Source organism: Bison bison, unplaced genomic scaffold, assembly GCF_000754665.1.
Source record: "Bison bison bison isolate TAMUID 2011002044 unplaced genomic scaffold, Bison_UMD1.0 scf7180017864048, whole genome shotgun sequence".
NCBI lineage: Eukaryota > Metazoa > Chordata > Mammalia > Artiodactyla > Bovidae > Bison > Bison bison.
In genome coordinates, this window is record NW_011494620.1 from 4,511,971 (window position 1) to 4,524,451 (window position 12,481).

General features: G+C 42.2%; 1 non-coding gene across 1 annotated transcript; it reads left to right on the forward strand.

The window, feature by feature from the left end:
- The first annotated feature begins 12,176 nt into the window (after window positions 1-12,176).
- Window positions 12,177-12,248, forward strand: TRNAM-CAU. Its single transcript has one exon. It is a non-coding gene; the product is annotated as a tRNA-Met (tRNA).
- The last annotated feature ends 233 nt before the right edge of the window (window positions 12,249-12,481 follow it).

The window sequence follows — 12,481 nt, forward strand, 5'->3', positions numbered from 1 at the left end:
CCTTTCATAGATGGTATCATCATAGGCTCCTGATGTCAGTTCAACTGAGTTATCTCTAAGGAATTAAAAGCATACCATCAAACTCAAAATGACTTCATAGAGTTAACTAGTTACAAATAGTCTTCAATTTGTAAACTGATTTTTAACTCTAAAGATCTGTTTGAAATTTAGTTATCTGGCAATCAGTATTTCAATTTTCACTACAAACAGGGCTTTATTATAGTTGTAATGAGACCTTAGGGCTGTCTAAGCAGCCTGGCAAAGTACAATTCTTTACCTCTAAACCTAACTCTATGTCTAACTGCATCAAGGTTGCGTTTACTTAAAATTCAACTTCAGTGTGCAGGTCTACTATCTTCTAGCCCCTTCTAAGTTCCTGATTATCAAGTCCCTCCCCTGCATCCTTACTTTTCTCGTATCCTGTAGTCCTTTCCTCAGTTTGGTTTAAAGAGCTACAAGCCTGGGGTAGGGACTCTCCAACATGACGGTGGGTTTACAGTTGGGACACCAGCTTTAGATGGGAGCAGAGCCCTGGAGGGTGAGGGCTAGAGCCGAGATCTATTAGGGTTTGCTCCTTTCTGCCTCTTTCTTCCTCCTCTCCTGGCACTCTGTAGCAGAGTCTCTCACACACATTCTTATAGTTTCCCAAGAGTTTTGGCTACTAGTTAATCAGGGTCACAAACAGACTATTAGTAAGGATTCTCCCAAGTATGATCTCTTTTTTCCCATCTAGACCCCTAAATAAAGTTACTTATAAGAACATCCAGTCTTTTATGAAAAGAAACCTTCCTTGGCCATCAACACTCCCAATACCTTTTCACCACCACATCACGCACCTCTTGTCAGCGTTGTCAGAGGAGCCTAAAGAGGCATCCATAACTCTGCCAGAGAGTGAAAAAAACATACAAAAATATAAAGTCAGACAGTACGGAAGGCAATTAGTTGCTTCTTTCCAATAGAATTTCAGGACATGAAATGTAAACTCATGAATATGGAAAAAGTTGAAGAAAGAGTTTCAGGGTATAACACTGGACTTCTTGAGACCACATCTGGGCTATGTGTGTTTGTGAATATGCTAGAGAGAGAAGGAAAGAAGGGAGGTGTAGCATTAATTATTAAACCTTTCTTTCGCATTTCGCAAACCATGCACACACTTGGAATCAATCTGGGAAACCAGAAAGAGCTGAGAGTGTACGAATGGGGAGATGGATCCAGTTGATAACTAGTAAAGGGATACAGGAAAAAAGAAAAGAAAATGCCAGAATGACAAATGTTCCAATTCCAAGGACTTGTCCCTGGTCACCATTTGGTAGAGAAGAAACAGGTAAGTAGGTCAAGGATGGCCTATATAAAACTTTAATTTTTTTTTTTCTGACCTGGAAGTAGAGCATATTTATAATGATTCCTTTTTATTCTTCTCTGAATTATTCCAAAAAGATACCTGGTTATATTATCCAAAATCAAGACTTCCCACCACCGAATCACTGGCTTTATTAATTTAACCTCTCTACAACTCAGTTTCCTCATGTGTAAAATAAGACACATGAAAATGCACTTTGCGTCCGTCAACTTCAGAAAATCATACTAAATAGCCACTATTTCACAAACATTGGTTTTTAGGCAGCTTACCTTCTTCAAATGTCATATCCCCAAAACTCAGTATATATTTTAAATTTCAAAAACACCTCAAGATTCTAAAGTAATAACACTTCCATAATCCCCTGGGAAATGGTGGGTTTCTATCCAAGATGAGAAACAGCCGAAAACTACTGATACCAAAGTCAAATGAAAGTATGGATTCCAAGAAATAACAAACCCTGGAAGGCTAAGGAGTACCTTAGCTGGTGGACAGACAGGGGCAGACTGGAGTAGCCCAGTGGGAGGGGAAATTTTAAGTTCAGTTCATGCCTTTCCCTTGAGTTGCTTGGAGACAATAAATGAGTTCTTAGAAACCAGTAGCAATTACCCAGATGTTGTTAATATAAAACAAGGGTAGCAGGGGTTTCCTGGTGGTCCAGTGGTTAAGAATCCATCTGCCAATGCAGGGGACACAGGAAGATCCCACATGCCTTGGGGCAACTAAGCCTGTGCACCACAACCACTGATCCTGCACTCTGCAGCGTAAGAAGCCACCGCAGTGAGATACCTGCACGCAACTATGGAAAAACTACCCCCCGCTCACTCCAACTAGAGAAAACTGGAGTGCAGCAACGAGACCCAGCGCAGCCATAGATAAATAGGCAAAAGTGTTGGAAAGAAAAATCAAAAGAGGGTAACATTAGGTTAGCTGATGAAAACAGGAAGGGGCCGAAGAGCAATACTTCATCCTCCCCCTCCCCCCCATCTCCAAAGCTCCAAATGACAACCTAGGGTGACTGCCTTCTCCAAAGTTTCCTTGCCCAGAGCTTAAAGGTGACGGTATGAATTGATGCTTTCGAATTGTGGTGCTGGAGAAGACTCTTGAGAATTTCTTGGACAGCAAGGAGATCCAACCAGTCAATACTAAAGGAAATCAACCCTGAATATTCATTGGAAGGACTGAGGCTGAAGCTGAAGCCCCAATACTTGGGCTACATGGTGCGAAGAGCTGACTCATTGGAGAAGACCCTGAGGCTGGGAAAGATTGAAGGCAAAAGGAGAAGGGGAAGCAGAGGATGAGATGGTTAGATAGCATCCTTGACTCGATGGACATGAATCTGAGCAAACTCCAGGAAGATTCCACATGCCACGGAGCAAGTAAGCCCATGCGCCACAACTACTGAACCTGCGCCTTAGAGCCTGCGCTCTGCAACAAGAGAAGCCACCGCAATGAGAAGCCCACGCACTGCAAGTAGAGGGTAGCCCCTGCTCACAGTAACTAGAGAAAGCCCGAGTAGCAACAAAGACCCAGTGCAGTCACACATAAATAAAATTATTAAATAAAAGAAAGAAAAAACCCCAGAGGAAACGTTACGTGTCAAAGTAGAATTGTTGGATATAAAGAATCCATTCACGGGATATTAACTAGTTTGGGTACGTGTGAAAAGCAAAATAGAGTTGGAAAGTGAGATTGAGAAACTCCCAGAAAATAGTAGAAAAGAATAAAGTCAATGGATATGTTCTTATCCTCCATTTCTAACATCTGGAATACAGACATCTGAGAATGAGAAAACATGGAACAGAAAAGGCTGAGAAAAAATAAAGATAAATTTCCCCAAATTATGCCAAGAAATTGTCTTTCACCTTACATTTTTTTTTCAAATGTACAATCCAGGGATTTAATCAATTTAGAACATTTTCATCCCCACAATGAGATCCCTTCTGTTCATTTATAATTAATCCTGTTCCCACCCCTAGCCAACTGTGAATCTACTTTGTCTCCATAGATTTGTCTTTCCTAGACATTTCATATAAGTGGAATCACACAATTTACTGTCTCTTGTATCTGACTTCATTTCACATCACAAAATGTTTGAGGCTCACCCATGACATAACATGGATGCAGTCTACTCCTTGTAATTGCTGAATTGTAATCCCAATGTTCACTTTACAAATATTTAAATGGTATTTACTAAAAAGTGCCAGGCATTATGCTGATACTTTCCAAATACTATTGCAATTGGTCCTCAACACATCTCTTGAGATAGTTACTATTTTTCATGGATAGTTACAATTCATGGATCTCAAAAATTTGTATATTTCCAACATCCATTAAGCTGATTTGAAAATCTCACTAATAAAAATGCATTTGCAGGAATTAGCAATGTTTCAGGTTTTAATGGAGATGGAACAACTGAAGCCCTTGTGGCCGTCCCTGGAAATGTTCACCACCCTAGACAGAACTTCCTCCAGTAAAGCAACCAGTCACCCCTAGAGGAAAAGTTTACAGGGGCTATGACTGCCACATGTATATTACTGGTACACTGCTTCAGCTGTGGTATTTTTTAAGGAAAACACAGGCATACAACAAGGTCTTTAAATTTTGAATTTGCCAATTCATTTGCATACAGTTTACATTTATTATAAAAGAAGGTACAGGTATATTCCCTATTCTATTAAGGGCTGAGAATTATGCTTAAAATTCAGCAAATTTGAATCTTATCACTTACTTATTTTTTGGATGCATGAGCCAGGCACTTAAAGAATTCTTCTTTAATCCCTGCATGGTTTGTTTTGTGGTTGAATTTAATCTACAGTTAATCTAAGAAAAGCAAAAGCACACATCCATTATATATTTGATATGTTTAAAACACATATGATATCCCCCCAACTCGGAAGAAAGTCACACATATGACTTACTAGGTAAGGATCAGCATTTCTGAAGTCTTGAATCCACAAATACAAAATCTGCAATACTGTGCAATTTTATATATCCTGTGAAACACGCATTGTGCATTTGCCCTTAGAATTTTAGCTCAAAAAATAGGGGAAAACATTTTGTGTGTGTGTTCAATAAAATTTAAGTTTAGCTCAAGCACAGTTCAGTTCAGTTGCTCAGTCATGTTCGAATCTTGGCGACACCATGGACTGCAGCATGTCAGGCTTCCCTGTCTATCACAAACTCCCAGAGCTTTCTCGAATTCATGTCCATCCAGTCAGTTATGCCATCCAACCATCTCATCCTCTGTCGTCCCCTTCTCCTCCTGCCTTCAATCATTCCCAGCATCAGGATTTTTTCCAATGAGTCAATTCTTTGCATCAGGTGGCCAAAGGACTGGAGCTCAAGCACAGGACTCTTTAAAAAAATTACCCACTTGCTACCCGGGACCCAGAAAGTGCAACAAAACCATTTCAAACCAATTTTACATCAGAGTGACTTATATTTCCATCCTAGAATATTCTCTGTAGAATAAATCACAGGAATGAGAAAGCAAAAAAATGTGAACCTCAGCATTTCACAGGGCAGATTTCATGCACAAAAACTGTAAGTCACAGAATAAAAGCCACTGCCAAGTATTAAGACATCGCCAAATTAACAAGTAGTAATATTATGTCCACCTGAGGCAAACAGAAATGTGCCACAAGCCCCTCAATTCTGGGCAAGGAGAGAAAAATAAACAAATAGAACAAAATCTTTCCCCCACAACAGACCAGTTTGTGCATCAATGTTGATTTTGAGGCTTGGGGTCCAGCCATCTGTGAACTCCAAACCTTTAAGGGACACTAGCTCATGAGCAGTGGGAGTATGAAGCCCAAAGTTTGGACACTGTGGCCCCGAGAGCCCGGATGGCCATGGGAGAGCCAGCCTGGTTCTGGGGGGCCGCCCCCTCCTTGCTGGTGCGGCATCCGCTTACCTGCAGGCAAGGCTGCTGTAGCGGAGGTGCTGCGTCCTGGACGGAGCTGGGGCTGTGGGGCGGTGGGGCGCATTTTGTGACTTGGGTACTTTTCCTAAGCAGGAGCGAACTTTACTCAAGATCCTGGTAGCAATTTCTCTCCTACTGCCTTTCAGGATAATGCCTCCCCTTGCCACATCCTTCTTCCCATGCTTTCCTATTTTTTAATGCCCCCAGATCAAGTGTGGTAAATCCAATCTCAGCCCAATTCCTGCCAGCCTACAGAAGCCTAGTGCCCCCACTCCCTCCACCCTCATGACCCCTGAGGGTGAGATAGGGGGCTCCGCAAATGCCCTGGGAGGGGAGAGGAATGTTAATTAGGGTTCCCCACAGCTAAGCACAAGGCAAGCCTTCCTGTCAGCGGGCCCAAAGACCCCTATCCTGACCCTTCTCCTGATCCTTCCTCCTCCCCGCACCCTCCATCTGTCCCTGTAAAATGTTCTACTCCTCTTACTCTGTGAGGGTGGAAGGCCAACATTAGCTACATAAAGGGCAGAGGGTGTGATGGGACGTCCTCAGCCAGAGGCCCCCACCCTAGGCCTTTACCTGCTGCTGCTAACAAGGCAGTACTAGAATAAGAACCCTGTGTCCATGGCAACCCTAGACAACAGATTCCAGGTGGTCCTGAGATGTAGTAGAGTGAGGAATACAATGAACTTGGTTCCAGGCAGCAGGGACTTAAAAAGAGACTTTCCCTTAAAGACGGGTGTAGGGGTACCAAGATCAAAGATCCCAGGATAAGCATCTCAGAGCAGATCTTCTCTACTGTTACTTTCCCTTTTGCATCTAACGAAGGGGCTCTTCTTCCGTATTCTGATTCTGAAGATTAGATTGAGGTTTTGGCTTCCCCATAGGTTGGCAAGAATGACCAGCGAGCTGAATATTTTCTGGCTAATATTAACTTTAAGTAAAATAGATTGATATAGGAATGAGGAGCACAAAAATTCATTTTACTCAAGCTATCAATTCGTAAGATTGAAAAGAAGCAGTCAAATATTAGTTGTAAATTAAAACTATACCCATTTTCCTGGTAGAGTAAATCTGAAAGGTGTAAACAAATACCAAACGAATGAAAACAAATATGGAAAAAAAGCTTTTACACTTCAGGTTTTTTTTTTTTTTTTTGGGATCTTAGTTTCCTGACCAGGGATTGAACCCAGGCCATGGAAGAGAAAGCACCAAGTCCTAACTGGTGGAATCCCAGTGAATTTCTGGGGGAAAAAAAAAAAAGTTTTTAAAACCTTAGTGAAATATTAGCAATTTTGTATGGAAACTACAATATAAAAATTACCCCCAAAAGAAGAATAAAGATCAGTTTGACAGTCTGTATTGGTACATGTTATGAAGCTGTAAGTGGTCAGTTGAAGAGATAGAAAAGAGATTAAAGTCATATTAACTTAGTAGTATATCTATAAAGCACTTGCAAGTTACAAAAATTAATAAAACATGGTCACTGACTTCAGTGTCAGATTGACGACCTCAAGGCCAGACCATTTTGAAATATGCCAAGCATCCTACTTTCTGTGAGAAAGACCTGCCCTTGACCAGAGCCTCATCTGACCTTGAAGAAGGACAGTAACACAACCCCAGCCCCTCCAGCTTTTCTGTCTCACACGAGAATTAAAAAAGACTAAGAAACTCTTCCGAAGATCACAGCCCTTGTTTATGTTTTAATTTTTTGTTGTTGAAAACTAGACTTTTAAAGTAAATGTAATAACTAAAAATCAGATTTTCCCTTTTCTCTAGGGTTTATTGCTGTTGTTTGTTGTTAAGTGATTTTTCTGAACTCTGTTCTTCGTACAGTATGACCACTAAAGTCAGCTTGGTCAGCTAGTAATTAGAGATTACCTCAGGTGCCCAGAACCGGTAAGTCTCTCAGTGGTTACCATTCCAGAAAGAGAAAATGGCTCCAGGCACCATCTTGTCTGTCTCAGCTCCTTGTGCTTAGATCTCTGGGGCAGTCTTCTCCCTTCTGTGCTGCCTGCTCCTCCTCTCTACCCTCACTTCCCCACACTAATTCTTGCTTAACTTTGCTTTTTCTCTTAAACTCTTCCCCCCTCTCCCTTTTCCTCTGAACTTTTCAGAACCCATCCCTTTAAAATTAGGCCTACTGAGGATCCAGAGACCAAACCCTTAATTTCTTCTACTCTCTGAACGAAAGCTGAACTTTGAGCTATAGTCATAGATTTTTTTCCCCCCACAGTAATCCAAAGAACCTCACAGACTTGCAGAGGAATTTTATGTTACTCAAATTTAGCAACCTGGTATCTCTGACTTTTACCAGCCAGTTCATAGGCTTCTTGGCTAAGGATAGGCCCAGCATTGAATTAAAACTGCTAACTGGGAAAATGCTGAAAGGTACCTAGAAATACAACTGGTAAAGCGTTACTGAACCAAGGTTGTTTGCCCAGCATGCAGCAAGCCAAATGCTGAGACACCGAAGTTTGCAGCAAAGAAAGGGTTTACTTACAAGGTGGCCGAGCGAGAAGATGAAGTCTCAAATCCACTTCCTCAAAGGCGAGGGGCTGGAGGTATTCTTTGGGATAAAACTGAAGCTAATTGGAGACAATAAAATGTGAGGTGACCTTCATTCTGGCCTAGACAGAACTAAGCTACAGGCTTCTTCACAATAGGTATACTCAGAACATGCTCTGCGGATGGAGTGTTCAGCCCTCTGAAGTCAAAAGGTCACGGAGCATGCCCAGTTGAAGGGTCAGGGGGTCTTAACTAGTTAGAGCTCAAATTGGGCTCAGCTGATTTCAAGTTCTGGAAAACAACTCAGGCAAACCTCTTATTGTTTAGGCTACTTGACTCTTGGAGGATCTGCACATTTTTATAAAAACAATTAAAAGGAACTTAATCAGTGGAAGCAGGTTTCAGGTGTAACAGATCTGATGACTACCTTCTATTTCAAAACTAGCCTGCTAAGTCATACGCTCAGGCTCAGAAATCACTAGATGGCTTCCTGGAGCAATTCCTAGGGTTTTCCCAAAGTCTGTTGAACAAATTTCAGGCTTGCAGACAAAAATCTGATGAGCCTGTTCATGACTATTACGGTCGATTTCAGATAGTTTTAAATGATAATTCTGACCTTCCTTCAGATGCTAATTCTAATCAGGTAGATTTTCACTCTATTTATTTACAGGCTAAACCAGGACATTTCCCTGCTAGTAAAAAGGACCAAGAGAAATAGGAGACTATGTCCACTCCAAATTTAATTAACCTGGCAAACCAGCTCTCTTGAGCACTACAGGAGTCACCTAAGTGAAAGGCCACCAAAAGTCTTAATCTTCAACTCCAGCAAATGAAAAGCAAGACCCTCCTAATTTCTGCTAGGATTGCAGAGAGCCGGGACTTTGGGAAAGAGACACTTAAACTCTTCGGGCACTTGTAACCCTCTCAGGGGCCTTTCCAGCTAGCTCTCAGTTCTCAATGATGGAGCCCTGAGGAGTAACACAGGCTCTTCCCAATCCTCCCTCCAAGTGGTTTACAGACACATTTCTCTAAATTGGGGCTGAATCTCCTCCAGTTCTAACTGACATCCGAGTTAAGCTCGTGGTGTACAAGCCCACTACTATAAAGCAGCCCCTGCCCTGGAGTAGTAGAACAGTTCAAACAGTGGAGACCTCCAGTGAACCTCAAGATGCTTTTGTCTCTGAGCCTACTTGCTTCTGTTTAGGACCTTTGAGAGACACAGACCCTTTTCTCCTTAGTTCTTCCACTGCTATCCATGTATAAGCCTGAGACTTCTTAAAGAAGTATCATGCCAGAATTTCCTTCTCTCAAAAGGAGGGGGTGGGGAGATAATTCTATAATTTGACAGTACTTATCAAAGCAGCCAATCAGATGAGTTAAATGATGCTGTGACATCTTTTATTTGCTCTGTCTAGAGCTGATCCTGGGAACACTGATTATTTGTCCCTATTGAATCAGCCATCACCCTCCTTACAGACAAAATCTCCACTGGTATTGGCAAAATTCACAGTGTACCTCCCATCAAGATTCAGAGAGATCCCTGAAAAACTCCCCAGAATTAATCAATAGCCTATGAGTAAAGAAGCCCTGGGAGAAGGCAATGGCACCCCACTCCAGTACTCTTGCCTGGAAAATCCCATGGACGGAGGGGCCTGGTGCACTGCAGTCCATGGGGTCGCAAAGAGTCGGACAGGACTGAGCGACTTCACTTTCACTTTTCACTTTCATGCATTGGAGAAGGAAATGGCAACCCACTCCAGTGTTCTTGCCTGGAGAATCCCAGGGACGGGGGAGCCTGGTGGGCTGCCGTCTATGGGGTCGCACGGAGTCGGACACGACTGAAGTGACTTAGCAGCAGCAGCAGCAAAGCCCTTCAAGGCACAAAACCCATAATAGAAGATTACAGATTTCAGAGTCTCTCTCTCTCTTTTACTAATCCCTGTAATATTCTTATTTCACCTGTGGGGAAACCTAAGGGTGAGGGTAGAAGTTTGTCTAGGACTTCTGAACAAGAAATAACATTGTTTTACCTAGACACCATATTGTTCTTAACTCTCATATATCACTATCATCCATTTCCAGTGGAAGCAAATTCTTTACATAACAGTTTTTTTTAAGGTTTTATATATCTTTATTTTTATTGACATTTAGTTGATTTACAACATTTTGAGTTTGGGGTGTACAACATAGTGATTGAATTTTTAAAGGTTATACTCCATTTATAGCTACTCTAAAATATTGGCTATATTTCCTATTTTGCCATTTTTACTGAAACTACTTCCAAAAGTACTTTTAAATACATTACTAAATTCACAAGAAAGTAAGCAAAGTACTAAATAATCACACGGACATATTCACACTTACTTATACTTAAAAGTCGCTCAGTCGTGTCAGAATTCTCTAGGCCAGAATACTGGAGTGGGTAGCCTTCCCCTTCTCCAGAGGATCTTCCCCACCCAGGTCTCCTACATTGCGGGCAGATTGTTTACCAGCTGAGCCACAAGGAAAGCCCAAGAATACTGGAGTGGGTAGCCTATCCCTTCTCCAGCAGCTCTTCCCGACCCAGGAATCGAACCAGGGTCTCCTGCATTGCAGGTGAATTCTTTACCAATTGAACTATCAGGGAAGCTCTACTTATACTTACTCAAGTGGTAAATCAACACAGAAACCAGGAATGTCCTGGAAGTGTTCTAAAACCCCAAATCTAGAGCTCTGTGGTTTAATATTGTGGTTGCCTGAATGCCTGTAAACATAATGCTTACAAAAAACAAAAAGATGTGAAATGAGATGTAAAGAGAGGACTTTGACATATTCCTGGGAATATAGAGTTCTGTTGGTTAACCAAGTAACAGGATTTGAACCTGACAAAGTGGGCAGCTGAATCCAACACCTTCACATAGATCCAGGCACCCAAATTGGCTACATATGTTAATTTCTTCAGTATATTTTCTTGGAGCCTGGAAGCCCAAGGTCAAAGTGTCAGCAAGGGTGGTTTCTCCAACACCTCTCTCCTTGGCTTGCAGACACCTTCTTTCTGGTTCTCAAAGTGCATGGCTTTTCCTCTGTGCATACTTTTCTAATGGCGTGTTTTGTTGTTGTTTGATTGGGCTAAGTGGCTTTATTAGAGAAAGCCAGGATTACAAAGGATTTGGGAGTTGACATCTGGGCCTTTCTTCTTCCCAAAGGTGGGCACAATATTGACAAAGCTCCGGTTGTACTGCATATGCCTCTTGGCCCAGCCCATCTTTTTCTCCTGTTTGGCCACCTTGGGAGTCTGACGTCTTACTTACCCAGCACCAGCCAGGTGCCACCAGGATATGGTGGCAAAGTGAACCAACAAACAAATCAGTTTCTCTCTGCTGACAGTGGATTTAAAAGTATTAATAAATTTATAATCTTCCCCAATGTTTTGTAACTAGCTTTACTCTCATGCTGGGATTTGAGTGTACTCCACCTTCAAAAATAGAACTACCATAAGATCCAGAAATTCCACTCCTGGGTGTATATTCAAAGAAGAAAAAAAACACTAATTTAAAAAAAATTCATCGCAGTGTTCACAGCAGCATTATTTACAATAGTCATGGAAGCAATCTAAGTGTCCATTGACAGATGAATGGATAAAGAAGATGTGGTGTGTGTGTGTATATATATATATATATAAGATTGAATACTACTCAGCCATAAAAGAAAAAAAAATGGAATTTTGCCTTTTGCACAACACAGATGGACTTGGAGGATGTGCTTAGTGAAACGAGTCAGAGCCAGACAAATGCTGTATGACATTGCTTATATGTAGAATCCAAAACATAAAGCAAACTAGTGAATATAACATAAAAGAAACAAGACACAGATATAGAGAATGATGTAGGGACTTAAAGAAATGAAAGTGTTAGTTGCTTAGTCGTGTTTGACTCCTTGCTACCCCCATGGACTGTAGCCAACCAGGCTCTTCTGTCCATGGAATTCTCCAGGCAAGAATGCTGGAGTGGGTAGCCATTCCCTTCTCCAGGAGATCTTCCTGACCCTGGGATCAAACCCGGATCTCCTGCATTGCAAACCTGGGTCTCCTGCATGGGCAGGCAGATTCTTTACCATCTGAGCCACTAGGGAAAATCACATAGTGATTACTAGCAGGATCATGCATTGGAAAAGGAAATGGCGACCCACTCCAGTGTTCTTGCCTGGAGAATCCCAGGGACGGGAAGCCTGGTGGGCTGCCAACTATGGGGTCGCACAGAGTCGGACACGACTGAAGCGACTTAGCAGCAGCAGCAGCAGCAGCTGGGCAGGGGGAGGGGGATGTGGGGTTTAATGGGGTTAGAAAATTAAGAGCTACAAATTACTATGTACAGAATGAATACGTTACAAGGATGTATGGTACAGTACACCAGCAGAGTGGCGCAGCGGAAGCGTGCTGGGCCCATAACCCAGAGGTCGATGGATCGAAACCATCCTCTGCTAAGGTGGGGTTCTTTTCCTCCTGAAGAGATCTTTAGGAGTAGAGAAGAGAGTTTATTAGGAAATTTGCCAGTGTATATCTTCTTTAGTCAAGTGTTTAGGTCACTTTTTTGGGGTTCCCCTGGTGGCTCAGATGGTAAAGAATCTGCCTGCAATGCAGGAGACCAGGGTTTGATCCCTGGGTCGGGAAGATCTCCCGGAGAAGGGAATGGCTACCCACTCCAATATTCTTGCCT